The sequence below is a fragment of the Rattus norvegicus genome, chromosome 17, assembly GCF_036323735.1.
Source record: "Rattus norvegicus strain BN/NHsdMcwi chromosome 17, GRCr8, whole genome shotgun sequence".
NCBI lineage: Eukaryota > Metazoa > Chordata > Mammalia > Rodentia > Muridae > Rattus > Rattus norvegicus.
Window position 1 is genome coordinate 2,906,523 of NC_086035.1, and position 16,912 is coordinate 2,923,434.

General features: G+C 40.8%; 1 protein-coding gene across 2 annotated transcripts in view; it reads right to left on the bottom strand.

Annotated features, from left to right (window-relative positions):
* Zfp431l10 (zinc finger protein 431 like 10) overlaps positions 1–16,912 on the bottom strand; it is a 104,182-nt gene that overhangs the window by 39,220 nt on the left and 48,050 nt on the right. Inside the window, exon 4 of one of the 2 annotated variants that reach the window (XM_063276855.1) lies at positions 1–16,912. This exon is cut by the window's right edge and continues 16,862 nt beyond it. The exons of the other annotated variant lie outside the window; for it this stretch is intronic. The gene's annotated coding sequence lies outside the window, so the exon portion shown is untranslated. 2 annotated transcript variants of the gene reach the window in all.

The following is a 16,912-nucleotide window of genomic DNA, read 5'->3' on the forward strand; positions in this document are numbered from 1 at the left end:
CATGTCCCGACTTAGTAGATTGCCAGCACGTCCATAAGACACCAGGCAGCAGACATCAAAACACAACAGGCCAATCAGTCAAGCCGGCTAAGCAACTCCAGTAAATCAGCTGCTGGAAACAGGGCACCAGGAAGTACCCTCCTCTTCTACTAGTGGAGGTCCTGCCTGGAGGCCCTTATTGGCCAGTGAATCTTGAGTGACATGAACCCCTCCCTTAGGATTGGAGTTCGCTGAAGGCTCACAGCATAGCATTTCTGGCCCAGGATTCTAGTCCAGGAGCTTACCCTTCTCAGAGCTGCAAGATTTTTATTTCAGTATCTCTTTAGCGTGTCTTCCAATAACCTATCTTGCTGCCTTCCAGCACTCAGCAGGAGTTTCTTCCTCCTACACCTGTTGCTGTTGCTGCTCCTCAATCAAGAGGGATAACTTGCAAGGTACAGTATTCAGCTTGGAGCAGACTGAAGTATAGGTTCCAAGGATAGTAAAAATTAAAGAGAGACTTTAGGGCACAAAGTGTGATATGTGTTTCTCTGATTGTACGCTGACGTCGGGAAAATTGCAGCTAATATTCAACTGCTACATGTGAGACTGCAAACAACCCTGGGAGAAAAGCAGGGAATGGATGCCGACAGCTACGGAGCACTAATGTTAGAAGCACATCTTCCTCAGTGGGAAGGTGAAACATCATATCTGTGTTAGTAAAGGTTTTCCAGATGAACAGACCTAATACAATGGATCTGTCTATGTGTGCATGGAGTGGATATATAAGAATGGCTCGCAGAATGTGGTCCAACTAGTAAAACAAAAACTGTATACCAATGGAAATTTGAAGAATACAGCAGTAGCTGTGTGTCTCAGCTCGTCTTTACCATATGCCAGAATTAAAGAGAAGGAGATGCAAATGCCAGAAAAATAAAATGATCTTTCTAGCCAGTGTAGGGGAAGAAGAGAAAGAACTACCAACTTCAATATCCTTTATACATGGAAGTGCCCACCACAAGCTATGGCCTAGACTAATTTTTTCTTGTCAATCAATACCTCCAGATTAAAGAAGAGATTTCCCATCTTGAATATTGCAAATAATAACAATCCCTCAGAGTGCCTATCTGTTTGGTTTTAGGGAACTGAACTCTTGTAACTAGAGTAATTTGAACTAGCTGCATTAGTGTCAACAACACTTCACAGTAAGGTCAGGTCTTTATCCATATTCTTCTTTCTTTACATTTGTTTCTACTTTATTTATTTTCTTAGATATTTTATGTATTTACATTTAAAATGTTATCTACTTTTCCCCCTCTCCTATACCCCCGCCCCCCTACCCTTGCTTCTATGAGGATGCTCCCACCCCACACATCGATTCCAAACTTAACGCCCTGGCAATACACTTTCCAGATTCTTCATTGCCTGGTCTGTGGACCAGAGTAATGGTCTGTCAGGGTGATTATCGACCTAGGGAAATGGATGACATCACTACTCATTGCTAATGTCAAGTACTGCCAATACAGGAAAACTTTCACCTTCAGAGCCAAGCCTAGAAGAGATGCAGGACTGTCCTCCCATCATGTGGCCTTAGAGACAGGACTAAAGGTTCAAAGCAATTCTCTATTAGGTAGCATAACTCAGCCTGGGCTTCAGCAGACCTTGTCCTAAGCAGAACTTGTAAAAAAGGGAAAGAAATTCTTGTGCCTGGGACACATCACAGAATGCAAACAAGTAAGAGTTCAGAGCAGTGCTGCATTAAAGGGAACCAGTGGAGGACTTTTTACAAACATAAATAGAATTGAAAAACACATAGCCATTCTGACTTAGAAAAAGAGCGGCCCTTTTCCTGGAAAAGCATTTATCAAATACCGTTTGACCTTGTCTCTATCTGGAGCGTTGGCTGCTGGGACCTGGAACTTGCCACAAACAACTACGGGCAATGAAGGCCTGTGTTTCACATTTCTGAGCTGACTTCTCTATGTCAATGCTGACTGCACATATCTCCCCAGGACAGTAACCTGAGTGCAATTTGAATACTCATGGGCTTCACTGACATCACGAATCCTACACCCACGGATCTAGTCTGTTTTCACTCACCCAACATGAATTAATACATTCTGTAAAATTACTAAATCACCACCCTGCCATGATCAGGTCCTTTTTTAAAATGGCTACTCCAGTAGCTGATTGTGCCCACCGCCCCAGTAGTGTACCCAATAAACTTCCTCCTATTCTGGTCTGAATGCAGAGGCTATGCCCCTCATGCAAATCCTTTCCCTCTGGATGCAACAAACAGTTGATTATATGACTCAAATGCGAACTTTTAAAACACAGTGATGGTACAGATGTTAACTTAAGATTCAGCTGGTGTTATCAGTAGGACAACAATGTTACTGACGTGGGAAATAACATAGTGGAATGAGGGCTCTGTGACTCGCCATGGGAACGCTTGTCTCAGAAACAATGTTCTAAAAGGCTGGATGCCCAGCTGGTGTAGAATTAACATCCTTTCCCAGGGAGAGATCACTCATTCCCCTCTGGCTGATGCCCAAAGAAGAGGCAGCCTAGGACAGATTTTGAGTTCCACGTATGCTGTCATCCATAAGACTCTTTTAAGTTTGGGCTCCAGGCAATGTTTTGAACAATTTAAATGGGAGCCGGAACTTGCAAGTTTAGTCACTGAGGCAGATGGAGATTTACACAGCAAAACTATCTCATACTAGTCCTTAGTGTTTTGATCAAAAAGATGGACTTAAAAGATGTTTCAATGCCACAACCCTCCTATATACGAAGGACACAGAACACAAATACAGAATACATCAAGGAACAGTCACATGACACTGCAATAGTTACTGTTCTTACCTGAACACCTGTGCTGAGCTATTCTAACCTCAAGGTAAAGTAGCTTTTCCTCCTGAGCAAGCTGGTTAAGAGGAAGGCAATAGATGCCTCAATGCAGGACATAAAGAATTACATTTCAACTAGCCCTGACTGCTCTCTTTCTCAGAACCATGACTTCACTGCAGAGAATTCCAGTGTTTTAAGGTATGCTTTTTGTATTTCTTTTTATATGTATGGGTATTTTGCCCCCATGTGCACAGTATATGCTTAGACCAGCAGGGGGAAGCAGATCTTTACAGAGATAGTAACCAATTAGTTTTGGGAATTGGCCTCCTGCCCCTCTAACAGTGCCTTATCAAACTGCTGTGCTATCTGAGCACATCTTTATTTAAATTTTATTTTTATACATCTTGATCTCAATATATCGTATTACTTTTTTGCCTTCCTTATCTCTTCCTTATGCACCCTGAAATCCTACCTTCCCAATTTCTTGTTACCCATGTCTGAAAAAGTATGCACCAATAAATGAATAACACCTGCTTTGTGCGGTACTGTTTGGTGTGTACATGATTTCACGGACAAACACTTTGCACTGGATGTGCCATTAGGGAGCTCATACCTGCCTGAGGAAAAATTTCCCACTTGCAGTAGCCTGGCCCTGAAGTAACCAGGGTGTTTCAAACAGGAAACATTATCAAGTATAGGAAAATTGGAGTGTAAGTTCCTCAGCTAACACTTAATGGTGTCATTACCCTGAACCTCTGGAGCTGCATGGATATAGGCCTGAGTCAATCACATTCTGACTTGTTTCTCTAGGACTAGCCATACCCCATTGATCACATTCACCTTGGATGACCTCGAAATCCTGAAACGGCTGTCTCCACTTTCCAAGCACGGTGATTACAGGCCTGTGCCACCAGGTCTGACTGAGGTGGCTTCCAGTTTAGTGAGTCATTAGAATCACAGCATGAGCAACATGAGCAGTTCCACATATCTATGCAGTAATGACAGAGTATTCTGAGTCTGGGTTTCACCATCTGTAGAAAAGGACAGAATTCTTCCCTAGTCCTTTGGTGACTTATAACAGACATGATAAAGCAAAACAATATTGCTCCTAATTAGAAAGACAGTGGAGGGCTGGAGAGATGACTCAGTGGTTAAGAGCACTGACTGCTCTTCCAGAGGTCCTGAGTTCAAATCCCAGTAACCACATGGTGGCTCACAACCATCTGTAATGAGATCTGATGCCTTCTTCTGGTGTGTCTGAAGACAGCTACAGTGTACTTATATATATATATAATAAATGAATAAATCTTTAAAAAAAGAAAGAAAGAAAGACAGTGGAGGGGCTGGAGAGATGGCTCAGTGGTTAAGAGCACTGACTGCTCTTCCAGAGGTCCTGAGTTCAATTCCCAGCCACCACATGATGGCTCACTACCATCTGTAATGGGATCTGATGCCCTCTGCTGGTGTGTCTGAAGACAGCTAGAGTGTACTCACATACATTAAATAAATAAATCTTGAAAGAAAGAAAGAAAGAAAGAAAGAAAGGAAGAAAGAAAGGAAGAAAGACAGACAGTGGAGCTGAAGGGAAGAGGGCTGCATTTCATGGTAGACATCTATTGCTAGACTTAGGACCACAGTTTGTATCTTTGCTACCCTAACCAGATAGACTCAGCCACTCATCCCATTAAGCCAATTAAAAGAACTGACTCATCTAGCTGTGACATGTTCACCTATAATGCTGTTATTCTCAGGCAAGGTGGGCAAATTTTTTTGAGATTATACAACAGGTAGGAGTTCCAGGCCAGCCAGAGACTAGAGTGAAAATACTGTTTAAACTAAAACAATAAAAATGAAGGAAAAGAAAAAAAAGGAAATTGTTTATAACAGTTGAAGAAGATTAACATATTTACTTCGTGGGACTCATTTGGAACAGGGAATTTTCTCCTATTCCTAAGTCCTTAACAGAATTCTAGCTCTTCTTGCGTCTGAAAAGTATTCAGTAAATGGGAAGATATGCAGAGAAGTTCATACCTAGAGGAATCAGTCATTTTCCAGAGACTCCAAGGGAAATTCAAAGCTCATGGGGTCCACTGTTACACTACAGCATAACTAAAGGGAGAGATATGAATGAATCTTTAGAATATCTACTTCCTACCAGGAGGGCAGGTTATAGGTATGACGTTTTGGGACTGAAAGACTTTATGGTCTAATTGGAGACTGCCCTGTTGGGTATGTAGGGTGCTATCACTGACATCTCTGTGTACGTGCCAAGAAAAAAGAGAGGGCAGATCCTGGCCCGCAGCAGCTCTCTGCTCCCAAACCCCATGGGAGAGAGACCTCACCGCCTGGTCAGGTGGGCACTCCTGAGGCTGCAGAGCGGAGGAGACCACCAACACTGCCCACCCATGCCCACATCCCTGGCCCAAGAGGCAACTGTATAAGGCCTCTGGGTTCCCGTAGGGGAGGGCCCAGGAGTGGCAGGACCCCTGCGCCTGAGACACCGCCGGAACCTGAAGGAAACACACCGGATAAACAGTTCTCTGCACCCAAATCCCGAGGGAGGGAGAGCTAAACCTTCAGAGAGGCAGACACGCCTGGGAAACCAGAAGAGACTGCACTCTGCGCACATCCAGACGCCAGAGGAAAACACCAAACGCCATCTGGAACCCTGGTAGACGGAGGCTCCCGGAAAGAGAGGCGCAGATCTTCCCGGTTGCTGCCGCCGCGGAGAGGACTTAGGCAGTACCCCACGAGCAAACTTGAGCCTTGGAACCACAGGTAGGACCAACTTTTCCCCTGCAAGAAACCTGCCTGGTGAATTCAAGACACAGGCCCACAGGAACAGCTGAAGACCTGTAGAGAGGAAAAACTACACGCCCGAAAGCAGAACACCCTGTCCCCAAAACTGGCTGAAAGAAAACAGGAAAACTGGTCTACAGCACTCCTGACACACAGGCTTATAGGACAGTCTAGCCACTGTCAGAAATAGCAGAACAAAGTAACACTAGAGATAATCTGATGGCGAGAGGCAAGCGCAGGAACCCAAGCAACAGAAACCAAGACAACATGGCATCATCGGAGCCCAATTCTACCACCAAAATAAACATGGAATATCCAAACACACCAGAAAAGCAAGATCTAGTTTCAAAATCGTATTTGATCATGATGCTGGAGGATTTCAAGAAAGACGTGGAGAACTCCTTTAGAGAACAAGTAGAAGCCTACAGAGAGGAATCGCAAAAATGCCTGAAAGAATTCCAGGAAGACATAAATAAACAAGTAGAAGCCTACAGAGAGGAATCGCAAAAATCCCTGAAAGAATTCCAGGAAAACACAATCAAACAGTTGAAGGAATTAAAAATGGAAATAGAAGCAATCAAGAAAGAACACATGGAAACAACCCTGGACATAGAAAATCAAAAGAAAAGACAAGGAGCTATAGATACAAGCTTCACCAACAGAATACAAGAGATGGAAGAGAGAATCTGGGGAGCAGAAGATTCCATAGAAATCATTGACTCAACTGTCAAAGATAATGTAAAGCAGAAAAAGCTACTGGTCCAAAACATACAGGAAATCCAGGACTCAATGAGAAGATCAAACCTAAGGATAATAGGTATAGAAGAGAGTGAAGACTCCCAGCTCAAAGGACCAGTAAATATCTTCAACAAAATCATAGAAGAAAACTTCCCTTACCTAAAAAAAGAGATACCCATAGGCATACAAGAAGCCTACAGAACTCCAAATAGATTGGACCAGAAAAGAAACACCTCCCGTCACATAATAGTCAAAACACCAAACACACAAAATAAAGAAAGAATATTAAAAGCAGTAAGGGAAAAAGGTCAAGTAACATATAAAGGCAGACCTATCAGAATCACACCAGACTTTTCGCCAGAAACTATGAAGGCCAGAAGATCCTGGACAGATGTCATACAGACCCTAAGAGAACACAAATGCCAGCCCAGGTTACTGTATCCTGTAACTCTCAATTAACATAGATGGAGAAACCAAGATATTCCATGACAAAACCAAATTTACACAATATCTTTCTACAAATCCAGCACTACAAAGGATAATAAAGGGTAAAGCCCAACATAAGGAGGCAAGCTATACCCTAGAAGAAGCAAGAAACTAATCATCTTGGCAACAAAACAAAGAGAAGAAAAGCACACAAACATAACCTCACATCCAAATATGAATATAACAGGAAGCAATAATCACTATTCCTTAATATCTCTCAACATCAATGGCCTCAACTCCCCAATAAAAAGACATAGATTAACAAACTGGATATGCATTGAGGACCCTGCATTCTGCTGCCTACAGGAAACACACCTCAGAGACAAAGACAGACACTACCTCAGAGTGAAAGGCTGGAAAACAACTTTCCAAGCAAATGGTCAGAAGAAGCAAGCTGGAGTAGCCATTCTAATATCAAATAAAATCAATTTTCAATTAAAAGTCATCAAAAAAGATAAGGAAGGACACTTCATATTCATCAAAGGAAAAATCCACCAAGATGAACTCTCAATCCTCATCTTCGGTTGGTTTATACACACGTGTGCAATTTCTAGGCTTGAAAGTAAAATGATGCTATCTGGTGCTGGATAGAGGAGCCTTATTTTTTATTATGGCAGCTTGCTATTTTTGTAACATGGTGATTTGGTTGAACACAATAAAGTACAGTAGTAACTGATCTCCCCTTCTTCCTGGATTTGTGAGGAGATGATTAAATGTTGATGTCAGCATCCTTGAGCATATTCAGATGAGCTTCTGCTTCTGTTGAAAAGGATGCTGTGTTTGATTGTGGTCCGAAGCTTTGAAGCACTACTTGGCATCTCCTTCCTTGGAGGTCTCACTGTTTAAACATAACAGATTTGATAGCTTGTTGGTAAGGTGAGGTCCAGCTTGTCTACACTAGGTCATCTTCATGTGAATCCGGTGGTTATACGGTTTTGTTCTAGGGATATTTCATTTTTTTAATAACGGTTTTAGCTGACATTCATGGAGAGAATGAATCCTTAGAACTGTGCCACTAGTGAAAGGAAATCCTGTCTAGAGTATGTTTCTTTACAAAGCTGTGTCACACCATCCTTTGGGCCCTCTGCTGGAAAAGTAGAATCAAGTCTCTAATAATGCCTTTTAAATTGTATCCTCTAGTATTATAGATGTAGGACAGTACTGTATCATACCTCTGTGGATGTAAAGTAGCTTGTACCTGCTTTATGATACGTAGTAGTGACCGTGCTTTATCAGAGCTGTTTTTAATGATGTTGCTCAGAATGTTTTCTTTCCAGATGATGATTGAGAAGCTAATTTTAAAAAAAAATGGTGCCAGGTACCACAAGAGTAACAGAACTGTGCTGTTTTCTCGGGTATTGTTTTTTTACTTTTTTTTTTTTAATGGAGTGTGCTGGATGTCTCTACAGTTTTGTTCAGATGACTGCAGAACCTGGAAAAGCTGTTGCTGCTGTTGATGCATAACACACTGCTATTATTGGTCTTTTTATATAAATATAAATATATATATACAGATATATAATTTGAATTTTTTGAAACTTTAGCTGTGCTGTCAACTTTGGAAAAAGTATCCCCGTTTACTGTGTTGAGTTGGCACTGTACAGAAATTAACAGCCATATTGGTCTAGAAATGTTGAACTTAAGTTTTTTCCATTTGTACAGGGGTAACGCACTGTATTAAATATGTAAGGTCTTATCTATGTGGGTTTGGTTATAAAAACTAATAAAGTATTCTCTAAATAAAAAAAAAAGAAAAAAGAGAGGTGAAGAATCAGACAGGACTGACTCGTCACAGCTGAGTGGATATAGGAAGTACAATGGAAGGCAGCTGGTGTTCACATCCGCCCCAAGCATTGCACTCTGGAGGGCCTTTTCTTCCTCTTGCTTTTACATCCAAAGCCCCACCCCCAATAGTTCACCCATACTCCATGGTTCTTTCTAAAGGCTTGACTTCCACAGACTTATGAGAGTGACTTCTGTTTGAGGTCCATCGTCCCCTGAGGACAGCCTTGATGTCACCGAGAGTCACCACCACTCAGAGTTCCTAACTGAAAGTTTTGCAGGCATCAAGGAATCAGAATACAATCCCATTCAGCAAACAAATCTTCATACATACATGTTCCTTTTCTCTCCCTACAGGAAGCATAAATTACATCAGAGGTTTACCTCCCAGGCATTGCTGTGGGCTCCCAATGCTGCCAAATGAGTCCAGAAGCCAGGCACATTGTTTCAGGAAATTTCAGTAAAAGGATGCATGCTCTTTAATCTGGAGACAGATGTCACTATATAGGATGGCTGTCCAAGAACTTTCTATGTACACAACCATGGTCTAAAGCACAGAGACTGGACTGCCACCATCCCCATGTCCTGGGGTTACAGGTATGTACCTCGAAGACACACTGAGGTTTTCCGATGACTTGCATTTGAATCAAAGAATGAATGAATGATAAACTAAGATTTAAAAAGGAAACTTCATAGTTTTGACATTCAGTAATACGTACTGATATTTTATAACAATAATTTAAACTGGCAAATCATATCATGTATTCTCAAAAACTGGGTTCTTTCCTTTGTAATTCCTCCATGTAAAAATGTTTCAACTGTGCTTGTGGATATACACCTATGCCATGGGTGTAGGTAGCAGTGAGAAAACACCTCACAGATGTCTATTACCTACTTCCACTATGTGAGTTTTAGAGATAAAACCCAAGGATGGTTTTAGGTTCACGTGGCATCATTGATCCTTATTTGGTTAAACATTTTATATACTGCTGGTGTCTGACATACATATGCCAGACCCTAAGTATAGAAATAAGAAAAGAATTTGTAGGGCTGGAGAGATGGCTCAGCGGTTAAGAGCACTGACTGCTCTTCTGGAGGTTCTGAGTTCAATTCCCAGCAACCACATGGTGGCTCACAACCATCTGTAATGGGATCCAATGCCCTCCAAATGCACAAAACAAAGAAAGAATGTTAAAAGCAGTAAGGAAAAAAGGTCAAGTCACATATAAAGGCACACCTATAAGAATTACACCAGACTTCTCACCATAGACTAAGAAAGCCAGAAGATCTTGGAGAGATGTCATACAGACACTAAGAAAACACAAATGCCAACCCAGGTTACTGTAGCCAGCAAAATTTTCCATTAACATAGATGGAGAAACCAAGATATTTCATGACAAAACCAAATTTATGCAATACCTTTCTACAAATCCAGCCCTACAAAGGATAATAGACTCCAACACACGGAGAGAAACTAGACTGTACAGAAAGCAAGAATATAATTTCCTTGCAATGAAACCAAAAGAAAGACAAACATAATTCCACCTTTAACAATGAAAATAACAGGAAGCGACAATCACTATTCCTTAATATCTCTCAACATCAATGGTCTCAACTCCCCAATAAAAAGACATAGATTAACAAACTGGATACGCAATGAAGACCCTGAATTCTGCTGCCTACAGGAAACACACCTCAGAGACAAAGACAGACACTACCTCAGAGTAAATGGCTGGAAAACAATTTTGCAAGCAAATGGTCTGAAGAAACAAGCTGAAGTTGCCATCCAAGAGTCATTAAAAAAGATAAGGAAGGACACTTTATATTCATCACAGGAAACATCCACCAAGATGAACTCTCAATCCTAAATATCTATGCTCCAAATGCAAGGGCACCTACATTCATAAAAGGAACCTTACTAAAGCTCAAAGCACATATTGCACCTCATACGATAATACTAGGAAATTTCAAAATCCTACTCTCATCACTGGATACATCATGGAAAAAGAAATTAAAAAGAGGCGTAGAGAAACTAACAGAAGTTAGGAACCCATTGGATGTAACAGAAATTTATAGAACATTCCATCCTAAAAGCAAAAGGATATACCTTCTTCTCAGCACCTCATGGAACCTTCTCCAAAATTGACCATATAATCGGTCACAAAACAGGCCTCAACAGATACAGGAAGATAGAAATAATCCCAAGCGTCCTTTCAGATCACCACGCACTAAGACTGGTCTTCGATAACAACAATAATGACAGAAAGCCCACATATACATGGAAGTTGAACAATGCTCTACTCAATGACAACGTGGTCAAGGAAGAAATAAAGAAATAAATTAAAGACTTCTTAGAATTTAATGAAAATGAGGGTAAAACATTCCCAAACTTATGGGACACAATGAAAGTGGTACTAAGAGGAAAACTCATAGCTCTGAGTGCCTGCAAAAAGAAACAGGAGAGAGCATATGCCAGCAGCTTGACAGCACACCTTAAAGCTCTAGAACAAAAAGAAATAAATAAACCCAAAAAGAGTAGAAGTCAGGAAATAATAAAACTCAGAGCTGAAATCAACCAAGTAGGAAAGAAAAGGACTACACAAAGAATCAGCAAACGCAGGAGCTGGTTCTTTGAGAAAATTAACGAGATAGATAGACACTTAGCCAGACTAACCAGAGGTCACGGAGAGTGTATCCAAATTAAGAAAATCAGAAATGGAAAGGGAAAGATAACAACAGAATCAGAAGAAATTTAAAATAATCATCATATCCTATTATAAAAGCCTATATTCAATAAAACTGGAAAATCTGGAGGAAATGGACAATTTTCTAGACAAATACCAGGTACCAAAGTTAAATCAGGAACAAATAAATCATCTAAACAACCCATAACTCCAAAAGAATTAGAAGCAGTTATTAAAAGTCTCCCAACCAAAAAGAGCCCAGGTTCAGATGAGTTCAGTGCAGAATACTATCAGACCTTCATAGAACACCTCATACCAATACTGTCCAAACTACTCCACAAAATTGAAAGAGATGGAGCACTACCAAATTCCTTCTATGAAGCCACAGTTACTCTTATAACAAAACCACACAAAGACCCAACAAAGAAAGAGAACTTCAGACCAATTTCCCTTATCAATATCGACGCAAAAATACTCAATAAATTCTTGCAAACCGAACCCAAGAACATATCAGAACAATCATCCATCACGGTCAAGTAGGCTTCATCCCAGGGATGCAGGGATGGTTTAGTATACGAAAATCCATCAATGTAACCCACTATTTAAACAAACTCAATGATAATAACGACATGGTCATTTCATTAGATGCTGAAAAAGCATTTGACAAAATTCAACACCCCTTCATGAGAAAAGTCCTGGAAAGATCAGGAATTTAAGGAATTTATGTTTACTATCTAAACATAGTAAAAGCAATAAACAGGAAACCAGTAGCTAACATCAAACTAAATGGAGAGAAACTTGAAGCAATCCCACTAAAATCAGGGACTAGACAAGGCTGCCCACTCTCTCCCTACTTATTCAATATAGTACTCGAAGTCCTAGCCAGAGCAATCAGACAGTGAAAGGAGGTCAAAGGGATACAAATTGGAAGGGAAGAAATCAAAATATCACTATTTGCAGATGATGCGATAGTGTACTTAAGTGACTCCAAAAGTTCTACCAGAGTACTACTCAACCTGATAAACAACTTCAGCAAAGGGTCGGGGTATAAAATTAACTCAAACAAATGAGTAGTCTTCCTCTACTCAAAGGATAGACAGGCTGAGAAAGAAATTAAGGAAATGACACCCTTTACAATACTTCCAAATAACATAAATATCTTGGTGTGACTTTAATGAAGCAAGTGAAAGATCTGTATGGCAAGAACTTCAAGTCTCTGAAGAAAGAAATTGAAGAAGATCTAAGAAGATGGAAAGATCTTCCATGCTCATGAATTGGCAGGATTAATATAGTAAAGATGGCCATTTTGCCAAAAGCAATCTACAGATTCAATGCAATGCCCATCAAAATTCCTACTCAATTCTTTATAGAGATAAAAAGAGCAATGTGCAAATTCATTTGGAATAACAAAAAACCCAGGATAGCGAAAACTATACTCAACAATAAAAGAACTTCTGGGGGAATCGCCTTCCCTGACTTCAAGCAGTATTACAGAGCAATAGTCATAAAAACTATATGGTATTGGTACAGAGACAGGCAGGTAGATCAGTGGGACAGATTGAAGACCCAGAAATGAACCCACACACCTATAGGTACTTGATCTTGGACAAAGGAGCTAAAATCATACAATGGAAGAAAGATAGCATTTTCAATAAATGGTGCTGGTTCAACTGGAGGTCAACATATAGAACAATGCCAATCAATCCATTCATTTTCTTTTTTTTTTCTTTCCGGAGCTGGGGACCGAACCCAGTGCCTTGTGCTTGCTAGGCAAGCGCTCTACCACTGAGCTAAATCCCCAGCCCAATCAATCCATTCTTAAAACCATGTACAGGAACTGGAGAGCGGTTAAGAGCACTGACTGCTGTTCCAGAGGTCCTGAGTTCAATTCCCAGCAACCACATGGTGGCTCACAGCCATCTATAATGAGATCTGATGCCCTCTTCTGGTGTGTCTGAAGACAGCTGCAGTGAACTCATATACATAAAATAAATAAATCTTTAAAAAAAATGTACAAAGCTTAAGCCCAAGTGGGTCAAGGACCTCCACATCAAACCAGATACACTCAAATTAATAGAAGAAAAAGTGGGGAAGAGTCTCGAACACTTGGACACTGGGGAAAATTTCCTGAACAAAACACCAATGGCTTATGCTCTAAGATCAAGAATACACAAATGGGACCTCATGAAACTGCAAAGCTTTTGTAAAGCAAAAGACACTGTCATTAGGACAAAACAGCAACCAACAGATTGGGGAAATATCTTTACCAATCCTACATCTGATAGAGGGTTAATATCCAAAATACACAAAGAACTCAAGAAGTTAGACTCCAGAGACCCAAATCGCCCTATTAAAAACGGGGTACAGAGCTAAACAAAACATTCTTAGCTGAGGATTATCGAATGGCCAAAAAGCACCTAAAGAAATGTTCAACACCCTTAGTCATCAGGAAATGCAAATAAAAACAACCCTGAACTTCCACCTCACATCAGTCAGAATGGCTAAGATAAAAAACTCCGGCTACAGCAGATGCTAGGGAGGATGTTGAGAAAGAGAAATACTCCTCCATTGTTGGTGGGACTGCAAACTGGTACAACCACTCTGGAAATCAGTCTGGAGGTTCCACAGAATATTGGACATTATACTACCTGAGGACCCAGCTATACCTCTCTTGGGCATATACCCAAAAGATGCTCCAACATATAACAAAGACACATGCTCCATTATGTTCATACCAGCCTTATTTATAATAGCCAGAAGCTGGAAAGAACCTAGATGCCCTTCAACAGAGGAATGGATTCAAAAAATGTGGTACATCTACACAATGGAATATTACTCAGCTATCAAAAACAATGACTTCACAAAATGCATAGGCAAATGAAATGAACTAGAAAATATCATCCTGAGTGTGGTTACTCAATCACAGAAAAACACACATGGTATACACTCATTGGTAAGTGGATATTAGCCAAAAACTCAAATTACCCAAGATGCAATCTACAGACCACAGTAAGCTCAAGGAGAAGGATGACCAAAATGCAGATGTTCCCATCCCTTTTTAAAATGGGGAAAATATTCATAGGAGGTGATATGGAAGCAAAGATTAGAGCAGTGACTCAAGTAATGGCCATTCAGAGCCTGAAACACCTGTGGCCCATATACATGCAGCCACCAAAACTAGATAAGATTGATGAAGCTAGAAAATGCATGCGGAAAGGGACTGGCTATAGATCTCTCCTGAAAGACACATCCAGAGCCTGTCCAATACAGAGGTCAATGCTAGCAGCAAACCACCGAACTGAGAATAGGGCCCCCTTGGAGGAATTAGAGAAAGTATTCAAAGAGTTGAAGGAGCTTGCAACCCCATAAAAACAACAACCAACCAGAGCTTCCAGGGACTAAACCGCTACTGGACTGACCCAGGGCTCCAACTGCATATGTAGCAGAGAATAGCCTTGGTGGGGCACCAGTGGAAGGGAAAGTCCTTGGTCTTACTAAGGTTGGAACCCCAGTGCAGGGGAATATGGGGGAGGGCAATGCGGGGATTTATAAGGGGAATACATGTATGGGGGATGGGGAGGGCAGGGAATGGGGGATTATGGACAGGACACGGTGAAGGGAAATAACCTTCGAAAGGTAAGAAAAGAAATATATAATAAAAAATTAAAGAAAAATGAAAAATAAAAAGTCATGCCAAGAATGGCCTTTAGAGGAAAATAAATGTCATTGAAAAAAATGCAAAGGTAAATTAACTTTGAAAAAGAAGAGGCCATTCCCTGGCAGAGGCTGTGGAATTACCAAATTACTTTTGATTTTTCCCCTATGTAGACTGTTAGGGGCTGAGTCCCATAACCTGACACACACAGCTGCAGCCAATGAGTGGTCTGTGTCTCAAACATCGAACTGACTGAACTATGTCAATGAGGACAGCACATATCCACATAGGACAGTACCCTAACTGGAAATTCAACATTCATTGCATCAACCTAATCGCTCCAAATTGTACACCCACCAATCTTGTGTGTTTTACATTAAAACGTATGAATTAACACTTGGTAGGAAATTACAAAATCACCAAGCCTTTGTCAATCAGGTCTTTCTTTAAAATGGCAAGGCCTGCAGCTGAGTACTTTAGACATTAATGAGTCTGTGACCTAGCTATTACCTATCCTGTTTCACTCTCCAGTGTACACAGGACACTGTTTCTACTGTTGTGGTCTGAGAGCAGAAGCCATGCTCACATGCAAATCCTCTCCCTGTTACTGCAATGCAGTTCATTCCATGACTCAAATAGGTAATTTTAAAACTCTCTTGTGGTCCTACACTTAAATGGAAGAATTTAGAAACTTTAATCAAGAAGAAAGCAAGGTCATTACTGTAGGGAGCAACACGTTGGGATCAGTGTCAGTGCCCCCTGAGGCAACACAGTCTGTGTCAGAAACGTTTTTCTAAAGGGCTGAAAATACAGCTGTTCTAGAATTAATGTCTTTCCAGGGTACAAATCAGCAAAGACACAATTAAAATATTAACGAAGATAAAGAAATCTCTGTAACAAGGACACGCACCTAATTCTCCCTGATGCTGAAAGAAGAGCCAGGGTAGTAGAGATTTGCAGTCCACTTGTGCGACCATCCTATGTCTCTTTGGGTTTTACATCCTTGGTTATTAAGGATGGCATGGAGACAACTTGGTTTAGCCACTTGGTGGTTGGGAGATTTACATAGAACACACATTATATCAATTATTTAGCAACACCAAAACCCTGAAAGAGCAGGCTATTCTTCAGAGACACAGTCCTAAGTGGAAGACCACACAGGATGCAAAAGTTAAAAAAAAAAAAAGGAGGTAGAAAGTATAAAACTTCGGGTGGGATAGTGAGGGGCTCAGGCGGATGCTAAGGGAAGTTTCTCAAGAACAGCAGCTGTAGACTACCTACAGGGAAAAATGGAAAGAAATGCAACACTCCCATGAAGTCAGCAGAAACTACCATACAATGGACAAAAGAAAGAGGGCTCTATCAAACAATTCTGCACACTGAGAACAGAGTAATTTCATCAAAATTACTGACCATGACTACAGCGGTTTGGAACTGATTCCATTAGCCCCACGTGGTAGCAATTATTGGAATCTCAGGATCAGAGATATCCCCTCTCCAAAGGACCTGGCCCCAGACCATTACCAGCTCTCCCAAGCACATGGTTGGTTTTACAGAAGGAGCTCTATTTCTTGTTTTTGTTTTTTTAATAAATATATCAAGGCATTAACTAAAGGCTCCAAGTTCTAGGACCCAGGCTGTTACATGCTCAGTCAAGGATATGGCTGAGTTTCAGAGGGAACCATGTAATTCTCCATCCATGAAGGCCTCACGGAGAGCCTTGCTCAATCAGGCCATTCTGCAACACAACAGTGCCTTTCCTTTTCGAATGGTATCACCAGATGTCTTGTCCATGAGACAGAACTATGCTTTTCTCAAGAAGAAAAGCAGTCCTTTATTTTAACTGAAGGGCATTTGACCTCATCCTGAGTGCTGTTTGTCTCAAGGCTGTGATATCTGCATAGAAGACTCCGTTTTTTAATACTTTATTTTTATTTTA